Raw genomic sequence first — 16,144 nt, forward strand, 5'->3', positions numbered from 1 at the left:
ATGATTTGAAACACACATATTTGGCAAAACAATTACCATGGCAGGGTTGGCACTCTATCGCCTCACATAATCCTTTTTAAAAATTGTTGAGGAAATAACATCTCAGAGCTACCCTCTTAGCTTTCACTGTATTACACAGTTTTGTTAATTATACTCACCACGCTATACATTGGATCCACGTAACTTATTCATCTCATACCTGTAAGTTTGTACCCTGTATTCAACATTTTCTCCAGGCCCTTGAAACCTTAGAAATTTCTGTAAGTTTGACTTTTTTAGATTCTGCATATAAGTGAGAAGATACAATATATGTCTTTCTCTTTCACCTTTTTCACTTAGCATAAAGCCTTTGAAGTCCATTCATGTTGTTGCAAAAGGCAGAGTTTTCTTCTTTGTGACTGAATAATAAATATTCCATTGTATATATCGCCACATTTCCTCCTTTAAAATTAATTTATTTTAATTGGAGGGTAATTACTTTACAATATTGTGATGTTTTTGTCATACATCAACATGAATCGGCCATAGGGATTCGCGTGTCCCCCCATCCTGAACCCCGCTCCCACCTCCCTCCCTACCCTATCCCTCGGGGTTGTCCCAGAGTACCGGCTTTGGGTGCCCTGCGTCATGCATGGAACTTAACACTGGTCATCTGTTTTACATATGGTGATGTACATGTTTCAGTGCTATTCTCTCAAATCATCCCACCCACTTCTCCCACTGAGTCCCAGAGTCTTGGCTTTATGTCTGTGTCTCCTTTGCTGCCCTGCATGTACAGTCGTTGGTACTGTCTTTCTAAATTCCATATATATGCGTTAATATACAGTATTTCTCTTTTTCTGACTTACTTCACTCTGTATAACAGGCTCCAGGTTCATCCACCTCATTGGAACTGACTCAAGTGTGTTCCTTTTTATACTTGAGTAATATTCCATTGTATATGTACCACAACTTCCTTATCCATTCGTCTGCCAATGGACATCCAGGTTGCTTCCATGTCCTAGCTATTGTAAACAGTGCTGCAGTGAACGTTGGGGTACATGTGTCTGTTTCACTTCTGGTTTCCTCGGGGTGTCTGCCCAGCAGTGGGATTGCTGGGTCACATGGCAGTTCTAGTCCCAGATTTTAAAGGAATCCCACACTGTTCTCCGCAGTGGCTATAGTGGTTTGCGTTCCCATCAACTGAGTGAGAGCATTCCCCTTCCTCCACACCCTATCCAGCATTTGTTGTTTGTAGACTTTTTGATGGTGGCCGTTCTGACCGGTGTCACCACGTTTTCTATATCCATTCATCCCTTCATAGACACTTAGTTGCTTACAACTTTTGGTTGAAGGTACAAAGTAAATTTCAGGTTAGTGTTAATCCTCAAACGTTGTTTTTCAGAATTATTTGGCTATTCTAGTTCGTTTGCCTTAGCACAGAAATTTTATCATCAGTTAGTCTATATGTACAAAAAAGTCCTGCTGAAATTTCTGACTGGAATTGTATGAAACTGATGGATCTGTATGCGGACTACTGACATCCTAATTATATTGAATTTCTCATCCCGTGAACACACCGTGTGCCCCCATTTTGTTAGGTCTTATTTAAGGAACCACGTTGCATTACCTTTTCTGCCATTGTTTTATCAAGTCTAATTCTCGTATATCAAATGCTGAAGATCTGAATCTGATGAAGATATGAAAATATTAGTAGTCAGACTTTCATCAGTAATGCCTTATTTCTTGTGTAGTTTTAACATTGCCCGTTTATTGTGTTTCTTATCTTTTCTGCTAATATTCATGATTGTTTAATCCAAGGATGATGGTATGGGTATTTTCTGGGGTAAATCGTGAGGAGATGTTCAGCTGTGTTTTGGGATGGAGAGTCTGAGGACAGGGGCACAGGGGAGAGAGAGCAGAGTGGGGGTGGGGGAGGTGAAAGCGTGGGGGCACGGACAGGGGGCTACTAGTACAAGCGGAAACAGAAGTGAAGAGACACAAGAAGAGCTCCCCTCTGGACCGTGCTTAGCTCTCTGTACGTATACGTGTAATGAAGTCTTTGAGTACTCATAGCAACACTGTGACGTAAGCATTTTTAATGCTATCCTCCCTTTCAGCAGCTGAGGAGCAGAGACACAGAGATGTTAATGGGTGAATGAATCTGCACAAAGTCACCTAGCTGGCAAGAGCTGAGTCAGATTGGTGCCCAGGCCAGAGAGAAACAGCCAGGTGTGGTATCTGACCCCCAATCTGGAATACAGTGCAGTGTCTGGTGTACTCTGGATCAAAAGGCAGATCAACCTCTATCCGCATGAAACATTACTATGGATCGGTGTATAGATTGAACACAGTGTCTCCTAGGTGTGTGAAAGGCCATGGGGTGTCATGTCAACGTGCACACATCACAGAGAACAGTTCCTGGTCCATACCGAGGTCTAAACAGTGTTTCCTCTCACCGATGTTAGTGGAGCACGCTCATCATTATGGAAAGTAGCATAACCATAGTGATAAACAGAGAGAACCACAGATACAATATGATGAAGAAATTACCTCCCCCATCTCGTAATTTTCTTAAATGCAGAGAACAAAACCTGGAAAGCAATAGACCACATATTAAGTTTTTTTCTCTTAAGGGTGACATTCTAGATAATTTCCAAGTAACATTTTATTAGTATTTTAATGTGTTGTATCTTCATTATTACACAGGCCGTTTTTCAATTATAATTGAAAAATGGACTTTCTGAAGACTCATTCTCCTCAGGTATCTTGAGGTTTCAGCATAAAAAAGTTGTGTTGGTATCCCTGCCAGGTGAAAACCCAATCAGCGCAAAGAAGTAATATCTTTGGTACAGTAGGTGGGGGGGCTGTGGGGAGTAGAGAGTTCCTGATGGAAGGCTGGCTAAACCTGCAAGCGTTGTGAAAAAGGTCACTGACGGTATAGGCCCAAACCAAACAACAGCTCACAGGTCCCAGGGAAGACACTGGTGTTCTATGCACGGAAATGTCTGCGTTAGGACTTTCAGACCTTTGCTCTTTTGGCTCCCATGATGCAGTGGGGCAGCTTGTGGCGCTTATAACACAGTCCTGCTTTGACCCAGGCTGTGGATGAGAGTCACAGCCTCCCCTGCAGCACTGCCCCCTTTGTGGGCGATCTGGAGCCCTTTTTGTGATGTCTGGGAGTCAACAGATTCCAAAGAGAAAGGAGAAAGAAGATACATAGCGCAGGGGGTACATGCACCCACCCTGTGCATGTGGTGCTAGAGATGGGCTAGAGATGCAGTTGCAGCTTGTTACAGGAACCCGTTGGGGATGAGTGGAGTTGGATTCAGTGACTCAAGGAAGAAATGTGGAAGTGAATGTAAAGGGAGAAAACACACTGAGAGGGTAAACAGCTCCAACTCCCAATTCTGTACCAGGGTAGGGTGCTCCATTACTGTTGTGAGAAGGCTCCCTGGTCTGAGCTCGGGGAGGGAGTGATGAGCGTTCTAAGGACCCGCCATCAACCCTAAGCAGGGGTGCTGAGAGTGTGAAGACATTGAGTCTCAGCCTTTAACACTGACAGACACAGAAAGCTTCTTAGCCCTGCTGAGAGTGGGGCTGTGGCACCTTAGGGAAGCTCAAAGGTAGGGTGGTGGTGGTGGTGGTTCAGTCACTCAGTCGTGTCCGACTATTAACGAGCCCATGGACTGCAGCATGCCAGGCTCCTCTGTCCTACACTATCTCCCTGAGTTTGATCAAATTAATGTCCATTGTGTTGACGATGCTATCTAACCATCTCACCCTCTGTCGCCCCCTTCTCCTCCTGCCTTCAATCTTTTCCAGCATTAGGGTGTTTTCCAATGAGTCAGCTATTTGCATCAGGTGGCCAAAGTATTGCAGCTTCAGCATCAGTCCTTCCAGTCAGTATTCAGAGTATTCAGTATTCATTTCCTTTAGGATTGGCCGGGTTGTTCTCCTTACAGTCTGAGGGATTCTAAAGGGTCATCTCTAGCACCACAATTCGAAAGCATCACTCAGCCTTCTTAATGATCCAACTCACACATCTGTACACGACTACTGGAAAAACCATAGTTTTGACTCTGCAGACCTTTGTCAGCAAAGTGATGTCTCTGCTTTTTAATTTGCTGTCTAGGTTCATCATGGGTTTCCTGGGGGCTCAGCGGTAGATAATCTGTCTGCAGTGCAGGGGAATTAGGACACCTGGGTTCAATCCCTGGGTCAGGAAGGTTCCCTCGAGGAGGACATGGCAGCCCACTCCAGTATTCTTGCCTGGAGAATCCCCTGGACAGAGGAGCCTTGGTCCATGGGGTCGAAAAGAGTACACTGAGAGACGTCACCTCCCAAACAGAGTCTCTGGCCAATGGGTTGTCTCTCTAGCTTTACTATTCTCAAGTAAAATCTGTTCCCTGGCCTCAGAAGCCATGTGAGATAACAAAGGAAACTTGAGGCGGTGGTGCTTTAAGCACTGATTTGGTGCGAGATCGTTATTCGTTTGGGCCAAGTGACTGCAGGGAATGAAATGGGGTAGGGTGATGAAAGAAATGAGATGATGAATTTATTGCCCCGGCCACCTCCCTGCCCCCAGGTAGCCGACTTCAGTAGGGCTGGCTGGTGTCAAAGCCTTGTGTGTGGGCTCACTTGTAACAACATCCTGTGTGTGGTATGAGCAACTTGGTGGGCAAATCAGACAGCATGGCCAAATATTCCTTTCTCAGAGTGGATGGAGGGAGAAGAGAGAAAAGAGTGATGAACCATGGGCTAGTTGGGAGTCACTTTCTAAAATCTCAGTATTTCTTCACAAGGTGTGTGTGTGAATTCTTTTGTTTATCTGAGAATTGGCTTTCGAGTTGAGGAAATATCATCGTGAGAGACTCCTTGTGACATGTGAAAAGAGGTTGGGAGTGAATTGGATTAAGGTCATTTTCCAAGTGTTTCACACCAAGTGTTTGTTTAAGGGGACAGCAGTGGCCTAAAGGAACTGAACTGAGTGGCTGAAATACAGGTTTCAGTTACTGAAATGTGAAGAGACTCTTTCTGGGATGTGTGGTCATCCTAGGCTGTGGTCACAGGCAACTCATAAACTCATAGGATTTGAACCGTGTCTTCCTAATGTCTTTTGCTTTCTGCCCTGGAATGTGGTGGAGGCCTCAGTTCCGGTGACTAAAGTTCCTAGGTAACAGTTCTCTGAGAAAAGTAGCTCTCTAGAAAAGAGCAGTGCCTGGGAAGCTGATCTAAAGTTTTAACATAGCCTGTGATGTAATTTTTGTTAGCTTCACCCAACATATGATCATTCAAAGGATATAGAGAGATGCACCTACTTCGGTATCTACCATTGGATTTTTCAAAGAAACATACAGTAAGATTGGCCTGGTTTTCTTTCTTCTTATTTATTTATTCATTGTTGGCTGCACTGCGTCTTTGTTGCTGCACGAGGGCTTTCTCTAGTTGTGGAGGAGGAGGAGTCCTCTCTAGTGGTGGTGCATGCGCTTCTCATCTCAGAGACTTCTCTTGTTGCGGAGCATGGCCTCTAGGCTCGGGGGCTTCCGTAGTCGGAGCAGGTGGGTTCAGTGGTTGTGACACACAGTCTTAGTTGCCCTGCGGCACGTGGAGTCTTCCTGGTCTAGGGATTGAACGCCTGCCTCTTGCATTGGCAGGTGGATTCTTTTTTTTTTTTTAATCATCAATTCATTTTAATTGGAGAATAGTTACTATACGATATTGTGATAGGTTTTGCCATATATCAACACGAATCGGCCGCAGGTATACGTGTGTCCTCACCTCCTGAACCCCCATCCCACCTCCCTCCCCACCCTATCCCTCTGGGTTATCCTGGAGCACCGGCTTTGGGTGCCCTGCTTCATGCATCGAACTTGCACTGGTCATCTGTTTTACATATGGTAATGTATATGTTTCACTGCTATTCTGTCAAATCATCCTTCCCTCACCTTCTTTCACTGAGTTGAAAAGTATGTTCTGTACATCTCTGTCTCCTTTGCTTCCTTGCATGTAGAATCGTTGCTACCTGCTTTCTAAATTCCATATATAGGCATTAATATAAGTATTTGTCTTTCTCTTTCTGACTTACTTCTCTCTGTATAACAGGCTCCAGGTTCATCCACCTCATTAGCACTGATTCAAATGCATTCCTTTTTATAGCTGAGTAATATTCCATTGTGTATATGCACCACAACTTCCTTATCCATTCATCTGCTGATGGACATCTAAGTTCCTTCCCTGTCCTAGCTATTGTAAATAGTGGTGCTGTGAACATTGAGGGGACATGTGTCTATTTCGCTTCTGGTTTCCTCGAGGTGTATGCCCAGCAGTGGGATTGCTGGGTCTTGTGGCAGTTCTATTCCCAGTTTTTTAAGGAATCTCTACTCTCTTCTCCATAGTGGCTGTACCAGTTTGCATTCCCACCAACGGTGGAAGAAGGTTCCCTTTTCTCCACACCATCTCCAGCATTTATTGTTTGTAGACTTTTTGATGATGGCCATTCTGACCTGTGTGAGATGATACCTCATTGTGGTTTTGATTTGCAGTTTTCTAATAATGAATGATGTTGAGCATCTCTTCATGTGTTTGGTAGCCATCTGTATGTCTTTGGAGAAATGTCTGTTCAGGTCTCTTGTCCACTTTTTATGGGGTTGTTAATTTTTCTGGTATTGAGCCGCATGAGCTGCTTGTATATTTTGGAGATTCATTCTCTGACAGTTGTTTCATTTGCTATTACTTCCTCCCGTTCTGAGGGCTGTCTTTTCACCTTGCTTATAGTTTCCTTCATTGTGCAAAAGCATTTAAGTTAAATTTGGTCCCTTTTGTTTATTTGTGTTTTTATTTCCATTACTCTGGGAGGTGGGTCATAGAGGATCTTGCTGTGATTTATGTCAGAGAGTGTTCTGCCTATGGTTTCCTCTTAAGAGTTTTATAGTTTTTGGTCTTACATTTAGATCTTTAATCCATTTTGAGTTTATTTTTGTGTTTGATGTTAGAAAGTGTTCCAGTTTCATTCTCTTACACATAGTTGAGCATTTTCCCCAGCATCACGTGTTGAAGAGATTTTGTTTACGCCATTGTATATTTGTGCCTCCTTTGTCAAAGATAACGTGTGCATAGGTGTGTGGATTTATCTCTGGGTTCTCTATTTTGTTCCATTGATCTGTATTTCTGTCTTTGTGCCAGTACCATTACTGTCTTGATGACTGTAACTTTGTAGTATAGGCTGAAGTCAGGAAGGTTGATTCCTTCAGTTCCATTCTTCTTTCTCAAGATTGCTTTGGGTATTCGGACTCTTTAGTGTTTCCATACAAACTGTGAAATTATTTGTTCTAGTTCTGTGAAAAATACCTTTGGTAGTTTAATTGGGATTGTGAGGAATCTACAGATTGCTTTGGGTAGTAGAGTCATTTTCACTATACTGATTCTTCCAATCCAAGAATGTGGTACATTTCTCCATCTATTTGTGTCATTGTTGATTTCTTTTGTCAGTTTTTTTTTTTTTATAGCTTTCTGTATACAGGTCTTTTGTTTCTTTATGTAAATTTATTCCTAAGTATTTTATTCTTTTCATTGCAGTGGTGAATGGGATTGTTTCCTTAATTACTCTTTCTGATTTTTCCTTATTAGTATATAGGAATGCAAGGGATTTCTGTGTATTAATTTTATATGGCAGGCACATTCTGAACCACTGGACCACCAGGGAATTCCTGGCCAGCTTGTCCTTGGGTGTGCAGCTCTCTGAGCTCTGACACACGGAGAGATTCCAGTGATCACCACCACGACCAGGACACAGGCCACGTCCATCACCCTAAAAACGCCCAGGTGCTGCCCCTTTCTGGTTTCCCCTCCCACACCCCAATCCCTGGCACAAGGATCTGTTCTCTTTTGCTACATTTTGTCCTTTGCAATTTTAAAATTCCTTATGTATTCTGAATAGAAGACCTTTCACAGATCTGTGCTTCACAAACATCTTTGCCCTAATAACAAATAGCTTCCCTTTTCATTATAGGAGACATGAGTGATGAAATGTACTTTTCCTCCCCACACTCAGAGCCCAGTGTTGTGTAGCCAGCAAGTGCCTGTGAGATTCTTCAGAAGTGAAAATGAATTCTGCTGTGTGTCAGTCTGTGCTCTCAGCTAGTCCCCAGAGCTGTATTTCTGCAGAAATCCACGAGTCTTCTGCAGACAGAGGCGCTTGAGAACAGGTATATTTACTGGAGTATGAACTTGTGATCTCATCAGAGAGCTTCAGAGCTCAGCCCATCTTGCAGGACTTGTCTCCCAAGGGAGCTTTTCTTCTTGGAACTCAGAGGCATGAGTTTAGTCTGTGTGGGCACGTTTAGCAGGGCTAACATGGCATTTCAAGGTTGTTCATCCTTTACCAGGTATCAGACCACATTCAAATATTTCTTTCTGTCACCTTAGTTACTCCTCCTTCAAAGACCCATCAGTTTGGAAGATTTCAATCCTAATTGATGAGGTGAGAAACCAGAGGACAGAGAAGTTAGGGGAATTGCTCAGAGTCACATAGGCCACCAGAGGAAAAGTGACCCACAAACTTCGGCATCCTCCATTCAGAGCCCCCGCTCTTTATTTCTTCAGTAAAGTTGTCATGTGTGTGTGCATGCTAAGTCACATCAGCCATGTCCAAGTCTTTGTGACCACGTGACTGTAGCCCGCCAGGCTCCTCTGTCCATGGGATTCTCCAGGCAAGAGTACTGGAGTGGGTTGCCATGCCCTCCTCCAACCCACGCCTCCTGCAGCTCCAGCATTGCAGGAGGATGCTTTACCGTTGAGCCACTGGGGAGGCCCAAATTTCACATATGATATTATATTTGTTTCAAGTGCACAACAGAGTGATTCCATAGTTTTAAACATTATGAAATGAATTGCTAGGATAAGTTTGGTTACCATGTGTCACCACAGAGATTTCTTACAAGATTATTGACTATATTCCCTGTATGTACATTCCATTCTCATGACTTATTTTATAACTGGAAGTTCGTAGCTCCTAATCCCTTCCCTGTTTTACACATCTCCCTACTCCCTCCTCCTCTGGTAACCACCAGTTTGTTCTCTGTGTCTCTGAGTCTATTTCTGTCTTGTTTCCCGTGTTCTCTTATTTTATTTCTGAGGTTCCACATGTAAATAAAACTGTGTGGTATTTGTCCTTCTCTGTGTGCCTAGTTTTTCTTGGCATAACACCCTCTAGGTCCATCCATGTTGTCGACAATGACAAGATTTCATTTTTTTTTTATTGCTGAGTAATATTCCACTGTGTGTGTGTGTGTGTGTGTGTGTGTGTGTACACCATTTCTTCCTTTTTGACTCATCTATTGATGGGCACTTCCATATCTTGGCTCCCCTTGGCTGTAAATAACGCTGCAGTGAACAGAGGAGCACGTATATCTTTTGTGACTAGTGTTTCTTCTATTCTTGAGAAAAATACCGAGAAGTGGAACTGCTGGATCATATGGTAGTTCTTGTTTTCAGTTTTTGAGGAAACCCTCATTGTCTCCATAGTGGCTGCACCGATATACGTTTCCACCAACACCTGAGGAGGGTTTCCTTTTCTCTACATCCTCCCCAACATTTCTTACTTGACAGGTATGAGGAAGTACTTCAACTGTGGTCTTGATTTTCTAATCCCTGATGAGGAGAAGTTCAGCATCTTTTCATATGTCTATTAGACATCTGTATCTCTTCTTTGCAGAAATGTCTATTCAGTGCTTTGCCCCATTTTAAAATCAGATTTTGGGTGTTTTTCCCAATACATTCTATGAGTCCTTTAGCTATTTTGGATATGTACCACTTTTGGGATGTGTATCACTTGCTCATATCTTCTCCCACTCAGCAGGTTGCCTTTTTCTTTTGTTGACGGTTTCCCTTGATGTGTAAAAGCTTTTTAGTTTGATGAACTCCCATTTGTTTATTTTTGCTTTTGTTGCTGTTGCCTGAGGAGACGTGTCAAAAAAACTAATGCTAAGACCTATGTCAAAGAGCATACTGCCTATGTCTTCTTCTAGGAGCTTTATGGTTTAAGGTCTAACAATTTCGCCTTTAATCTTCTCTTGTTGTTGTTTATTTTTGAATGTTGTGTAAGAAAGGGGTCCAGTTTTCCATAACCATTTATTGAAGAGACAGCATTTTCCGTGATGGATGTTCTTGGCTCCTTTGTCATAGACTAATAGGCCATATGAGCACAGGTCTATTTCTGACAGAGCATCCCCAACTGTACCCTCCGTAAAGGCTGGGGTGAAGTAAGAAGACCCGGTGACTCCAGTGTCCGTCCACAGCTGGTGGCACACCAAGTCTGGATAAGGTACGTCACTGATGCTAGCCACAGTGCACTGGGGCAGGGATGGTCATCCCCGCCTGGCACAAGTTCCCCAGGGTGGGATGCGATGGGCTCACTCCAGCAGCCAACCCAGGTCAATCCTGGCATCCCCAGTCCCTCATTTAGCCAATCATGAAGGTTTTCACTGTATATGTTACATCCCCTCCATGCTGTGTCACACTGGCTGTTGAGACGGGGAGGTGAGGAGGACATGCATGGCCAGTCCCTGCCCTCGAGAGTTGACTCATTGAGCAGAGAGGAGATCTGACACCCTTAGATGTGGTGGCGAGTGTGTCACTGATCCCCTGTGAGGCTGCATTGCTAGGAGATGAGAGGACTGACAAGGATCAGGGTAGATGAAGTGGACGTGGCCGGGGAGGGGACAGGGTATTCTGGGTCCTTGCTGTGCCAGTCCCAACTGCAGAATTACCTACAGTCTGCATGAGGGCGCCCGGAGGATGGATGGGTGGCTGTAAATGAGGATATCAGCAGCGCAACCCCCTCCCCACCTCAAAGTCTGTATCCCCAACCTGCCTATTGGGTATTGGTGATCTGGGGGTCACTTCTGAGCCAGAATCCTGTGATGTGTAGAGATGACCAGCACGTCAAATTCTAGACCAGAGACCGAGTCATAGGAACCAACAGGCCAGAGAATACTGGATGGGAGTTGGCTTAAAGGCAGTGGCCAAATAACAAATCTGAATGTACCTGTAGCAAGCAACGATATTGAACCATTCATTTAAAGACCTTCCCACAGGGAAATCCTGGGCCTCCTGATTTCATCAGTGAATTCTATCAAATGTTTGAAGAAGAAATAGCACCCATCCTTCACAGATTCTTCCTGAATAGACAGGAGGGAGGAGGAAACATTTCCTAATTCATCCTATAAGCACAGTATTACCCCAGTACCAAAGCCAGACTTGCCATCACCAGAAAGCTACAGACCCATATCTATCATGAATAGCGATGCATACACCCTCAACACAGTACCTGCAAACCAAATTGAGAAACATTTCGCAAAGGGCTGTGTGAGATCTTTCCCAGGATTGCAGTATTGGACCAACGCTCAACTTCAGTTACGGGAAACAGCGTACTGATGTAATGAAGGACGGAAACCACCTGCCATCTTGACAGACAAAGAAAAAGCATTTGACACAGTTCAAGACCCGTTCATGACAAATAAGTAAATAACTATATCAATAAACACGGTCAACTGCCGGGAGCAGGAGCTCTGCCCCTGGCAAAGGTCATGAGGAAGGAGGCTCGGCATACACAAAGGCAGGATTGAGCCGCAGGAGTCCCTCTGGAAATTCTCGAGCATCTACCCCCAAAACCAGAGTCTGCCTACTTTCTGCTTTGTGCTCTCACCTACACCTCTGATTTTACGGGGGGCTGTCCCCCACTACATCTCTCTGGAAAAAAAAAAAAGAGTTAACTTACAGCTCCAGTTAATAAAGTTCCTGGGTATGGTAGTGTTTCAACCTACAAACTCCTTTGGAAGTCCTTTAGCCTGCCCCTGAATAGGTTTTTCTGGCCACATGTGATTGCTCAGAGCCTCCCAACTGTGAGAGGCATGAGATGTTCTAAACTGTCTAAATACAGATTCCTTTGAGCAGTTAAAAGATTGATTAGAAATTGTATTGGTGAAGGGTTTTTCACTTGTTGGGCCAATGTTTGCTGCTAAGTCTCCATGTCCCTTACCTGCTGTGTCCCTGGCAGTGTATTGATTAATATAATTGGTGTAATTAGTAGCTTTAATGTTTGTAACCTTGGACCCTTGAGTTAATTCTTTTTCTTGTTATAGCCCACCACACCTTTGCCCTATAGGAATGCAACTTTAATGCTTTTGGAGGGTGGCGCCTGACTAATGACCTTTAGAGAAAAATAAGTTTTCTGAAGAAAGGGTCTTAAAATGTTAACAGGCCTCCGGGCCAGAAGATGATGCAAATCACCTAAACTTTTGCATATGATAGGTCTGCAGGAAGAAAGCCTGGCTTACTGCATGAGTCTACCCCTTCCCCCATTATCCTCTATGCATAATTTAAGGTATAAAAACTACTTTAGAAAATAAAGTGTGGGCCTTGTTCACCGAAACTTGGTCTCTCCATGTCATTCTTTCTTTCTCCTTCTGGCTGAATTTTTCCTCTGAGGTGGGGAAGCTCGTCAAGCCTACTAATTTTGCCTGGGCTTCTAAGACCTGACCGGGGAGGCCTTAGTGTCTCCTCTCCTTCGGGAGAACGGGAGGACACCTGCGGCCTTCGTAGGTGACGTAAATTCCCTGCTTTGGAATTTTATTCAGCCTCTTTTCTTCACTGAATTTCTTCGCTGAGCTATCCTTATTTCACCATGCTTTATATCCTTAATTAACGTTTTATTAAGCAGTTGTTTCCTGATCCTCGCTGATGCCGTCCCCGCTTCGAATTCCCTGGATCCACCTGGGCTGGACCCCGGCAGTCAACCATCTCTGGATAGAAGGGATCGTCGTTGCTGTGCTGAAGAACATCCCTGAGAAACATCCAGCTCTCGTCACTTCACATCTAGTAGAGTCTGAGTGAATGCTTGCCTCCTGAGATCCAGACCAGGACAGGAGGTCTGCTTCAACCACCTCTATTCCACACTGACTGAAGGGTCTAGCCTGTGCACCGTGCAAAGAAGAAATGAAATCATGGAGAAATGAGAAATGAAACCCATGTCCACACAAATACTTGTCCTTCGATGTCTTTCAAAGCAGCACTGTCTGTAATCTCCAAGTAGTGGAGCAGCCTAAAAGTCTGTCAGCTGGAGAGTGGTAAACAGAGTATTTATTCTGTAGCCATGCAGTGGAACAGCATAGATGGATGAAAAGTGATGAACTTCTGCTTTCTGCTGCCACATGGGTGAGCCTCCAAAGCACTTCGCTAAGTGAAAGAACCCAGACACAAAAGGCCACTTCCTGCAGGAGTCCGTTGATGTGAATGCACACAAAGGGCAAATCTAGAGAGACAGAAATTAGATGAGAGGATGCCTGGGCCTGCAGGTCCTGTTGGGGATCGACTGCTGATGGGTACACGGAACCTTTTAGTGGTGCTGGCAGTGTTCCACAACTGCACTGTGGAGGTGATTGCACCACTGTGTGAAGTTACTAAAAGTCAGTGCCCTGGAAGTGATGGCTGTGATTTGTGGTGTGTAACTATACCTCAGTACAGCAGTTTAGGAAGGTACTGCAGATGTCCAAGTGAGACATGTGGGAAAAGATATGCCATTGCTTTTTTTGTCAATGAGGAGCCCCTGCTCCTTCCACGTTCTGGGTCCGGCCTCCTCCACATGTGCTAGATGCTCCCTCCAGAGACAGTCGCTGTGCACGTCAGGACGGAATCCCCAGTGAGCACACACGTCTAGTGTGTCTCTGTGTTTACGCACAGACGCCCATTGTGTGCCCACAAGTCAATGGCTCTGGACAGGCTCCCAGAACCCACCCTGCATCTAAAATTCTACTTAGTTGTTTTCCCAGTCTTCTCAAATCACGTGGACCCAACTTCCGTTTCCCAGATTCAGTAACGGATCTTGGCCCTTAGCTCCAACCTCTGGTCACAGGAATACCTGTTACCCTGGTGCGAGGGCCCCTGCCTGACTTTAGCAACCCAGGAGGGATGCTCGGCAGAGCAGTAAGCAAGACAATGGAACTCCATCCATCCTCCTTCTGCCTTCAGGACTGAGGTGCGTTTCCCTCCCCTCCATCTGCCTGAGTGTCTGGTAAGGAACGGGACTTGGGGGCATAACACACCACTGAGTCATTGAAATTGTTCTACATATGGCTGTGAATAAATATGTAAAAATACCGTTCAGAAGGGAAGACACATAATTAAAAAAATATTTTAACGTCTTTAGTAGCAAACATGGCTCTTCAGTTCAGTATTCTATTTAAAAGCAGGACGAGTGAAGCATCATGAGATTGTGTTTCTCAACCTAAACTGTGCATCAAATCTCCCCTGGAGAGGCTTTAGAAGAGCTGATGCTGGCAGGACATCCCCAGAGAGTCTGAAGTAGTAGGTGTGTTGCCCTGGCGTGAGCATTATCTCAAAAAGTTCTCTTATGAAAGCCGAGCTTGCAGCTGTGGAAACAGAACCCATTCTTCCAGGAGGAAATGGAAGATCGAAAATTGGCAACTCCTCTCTACAGCGAAAGCATGTTTCCATCATGACCCGCTAGGCTAGACAGATATCTTAGGCTGAGGAAAGGGACAACTTGCCCAAATTAATACTACTTTGAAAACTGACCTTGTGCTTGCTCTGCTGCATGTTCCTGAATCCAAAGTTTTACAGTTGAAACCCTGCTGTTGTTAGTGAAACTTAGTATGTTTTAGTTCTTGTCAGGATCCCTTGTGCCTAGTTAGTTGAATACATTTCTAAAACACTGTGGAAATAACTTCATTCGACAGATCAGAATAGTGCATCAAAGATTAAAGATGGCTGAGAATTGTAGCTGCTGATGTTGATGTAGCAGGATCGGCTGTCAGCATATCTGCTGCCTGTGCTCAGTTGCCATTTTAACCTGTTTCCTGTGTTATCAAATTAACTCCCGTGCTCAGATGAAGACCAAATTGGAACGGAATGCTTATTGGGAAAAATACAGTTAAGCAATCCCTTGTTTGGTGCACACCCATGAAGACCCACCTCCCTAAACGTTCTTTAGGGATCTCTTCCGGATATTCTTTGGCACATTCCCCAGCGATGGACTTGCACTGCTGTGTCCTGACTCATCGTCTTGTTAAAGACAGGGCTTTCAACCTCTCAGGTGCATTACAGCACCCGGGTTCTCTCAGAGATCCAAAAGAGGGTGAAGGCCCGAGCTCAGGACACCTTCAGAGCGTGTCTGCAGGAACAGGGCCTCTCAGAGGAACCCATCCCCACCTGTGGCAATAGGAAGATCTCGGGTGAGCCTTTTCAAGAGCAGCTCCAGGGGAGTCATGGCACAGTGAAGATCACAGCCAGCAGCATGCCTGGGATTGTGGTTTAAGGAACTGGGTGGATGGCAGTGCCCATCCATGAGACAGGAAACGTTGGCCTGGGGCTACTAGCAGGCCTGCAGGGCTTATGGGACATCTGAGTGCAGATGCCCCATACGTCTCGGCCTGTGGGGAAAATGGGGCCCAGCTGAGATCTCCTAGGTAGATTTAGTGATAGGAAAAGCCAACAGCATACAGGGGGATACTGATGAAAACAAGTCAGATGGGTAAAAGCTCTGGGGGGTGACATGGTCACCCAAGAATCATGTGTGGAGTGGAAGAGCACAGGGCAGAGGTTGGAAACCAGAGGAAAACAAAGCCCAAGATTTAGGAGGGGATCAAAGTAAGTGGACAGACAAGGATACTTAGAAGTAATGGACTGAGAGGTAGGGGGAAAGCCAGGGTGGGCTGCTGTCACATCACAGACTCTGACCAAGGAAAAGTGGTGTTGAAAACGGAATGTGTCTGTGGCCAATACAGCACTGGGTACTATGGTTTGGCCCACGGAGCTCTTGGGAGACGTTAGCAAGGGGATGTTCTGTGGATGGGCACATGGCGGAGGAATCGAGAGGTAACCAGATAAGGATGATCCTGGTGTCTGTACTTTCAAGAAGCATGGCTTGAAAGGAACCAAAGACGCATGGTATTGGAAGTAGCAGGCTGTGTGCTTGCAGGGTATGATCTCCTCTCCTGGCTCCCCCTGGTGATGCTGACCTGCACCGCCCGTGGGTGGGATGGTGAAACTTGCATTTTTGTCTCCCTCCTCTTGCTGTGGGCCCGGTCCTCCCCGGCTGACTGAGCCTCAGCCACCCTGCTGGCATGTGCAGACCCCTCTGAATCTG

General features: G+C 45.0%; 1 long non-coding RNA gene across 3 annotated transcripts; it reads left to right on the forward strand.

The window, feature by feature from the left end:
* Positions 1-4,219: 4,219 nt before the first annotated feature.
* On the forward strand, positions 4,220-14,180 carry LOC147340339 (uncharacterized). Of its 3 annotated transcripts, XR_015159347.1 has the most exons (4): positions 4,220-5,155; positions 5,253-5,338; positions 10,085-10,303; positions 12,701-14,180. It is a non-coding gene; the product is annotated as an uncharacterized LOC147340339 (long non-coding RNA). The 3 variants fall into 3 exon arrangements; XR_015159345.1 differs by lacking the exons at positions 4,220-5,155; positions 5,253-5,338 and having other exon boundaries at positions 9,340-10,303; positions 11,076-14,180; XR_015159346.1 differs by lacking the exons at positions 4,220-5,155; positions 5,253-5,338 and having other exon boundaries at positions 9,593-10,303.
* Positions 14,181-16,144: the final 1,964 nt, after the last annotated feature.

Source organism: Bos grunniens, chromosome X (genome assembly GCF_055505025.1).
Source record: "Bos grunniens cultivar Pamir isolate PY7600 chromosome X, Bosgru_T2T1.0, whole genome shotgun sequence".
NCBI lineage: Eukaryota > Metazoa > Chordata > Mammalia > Artiodactyla > Bovidae > Bos > Bos grunniens.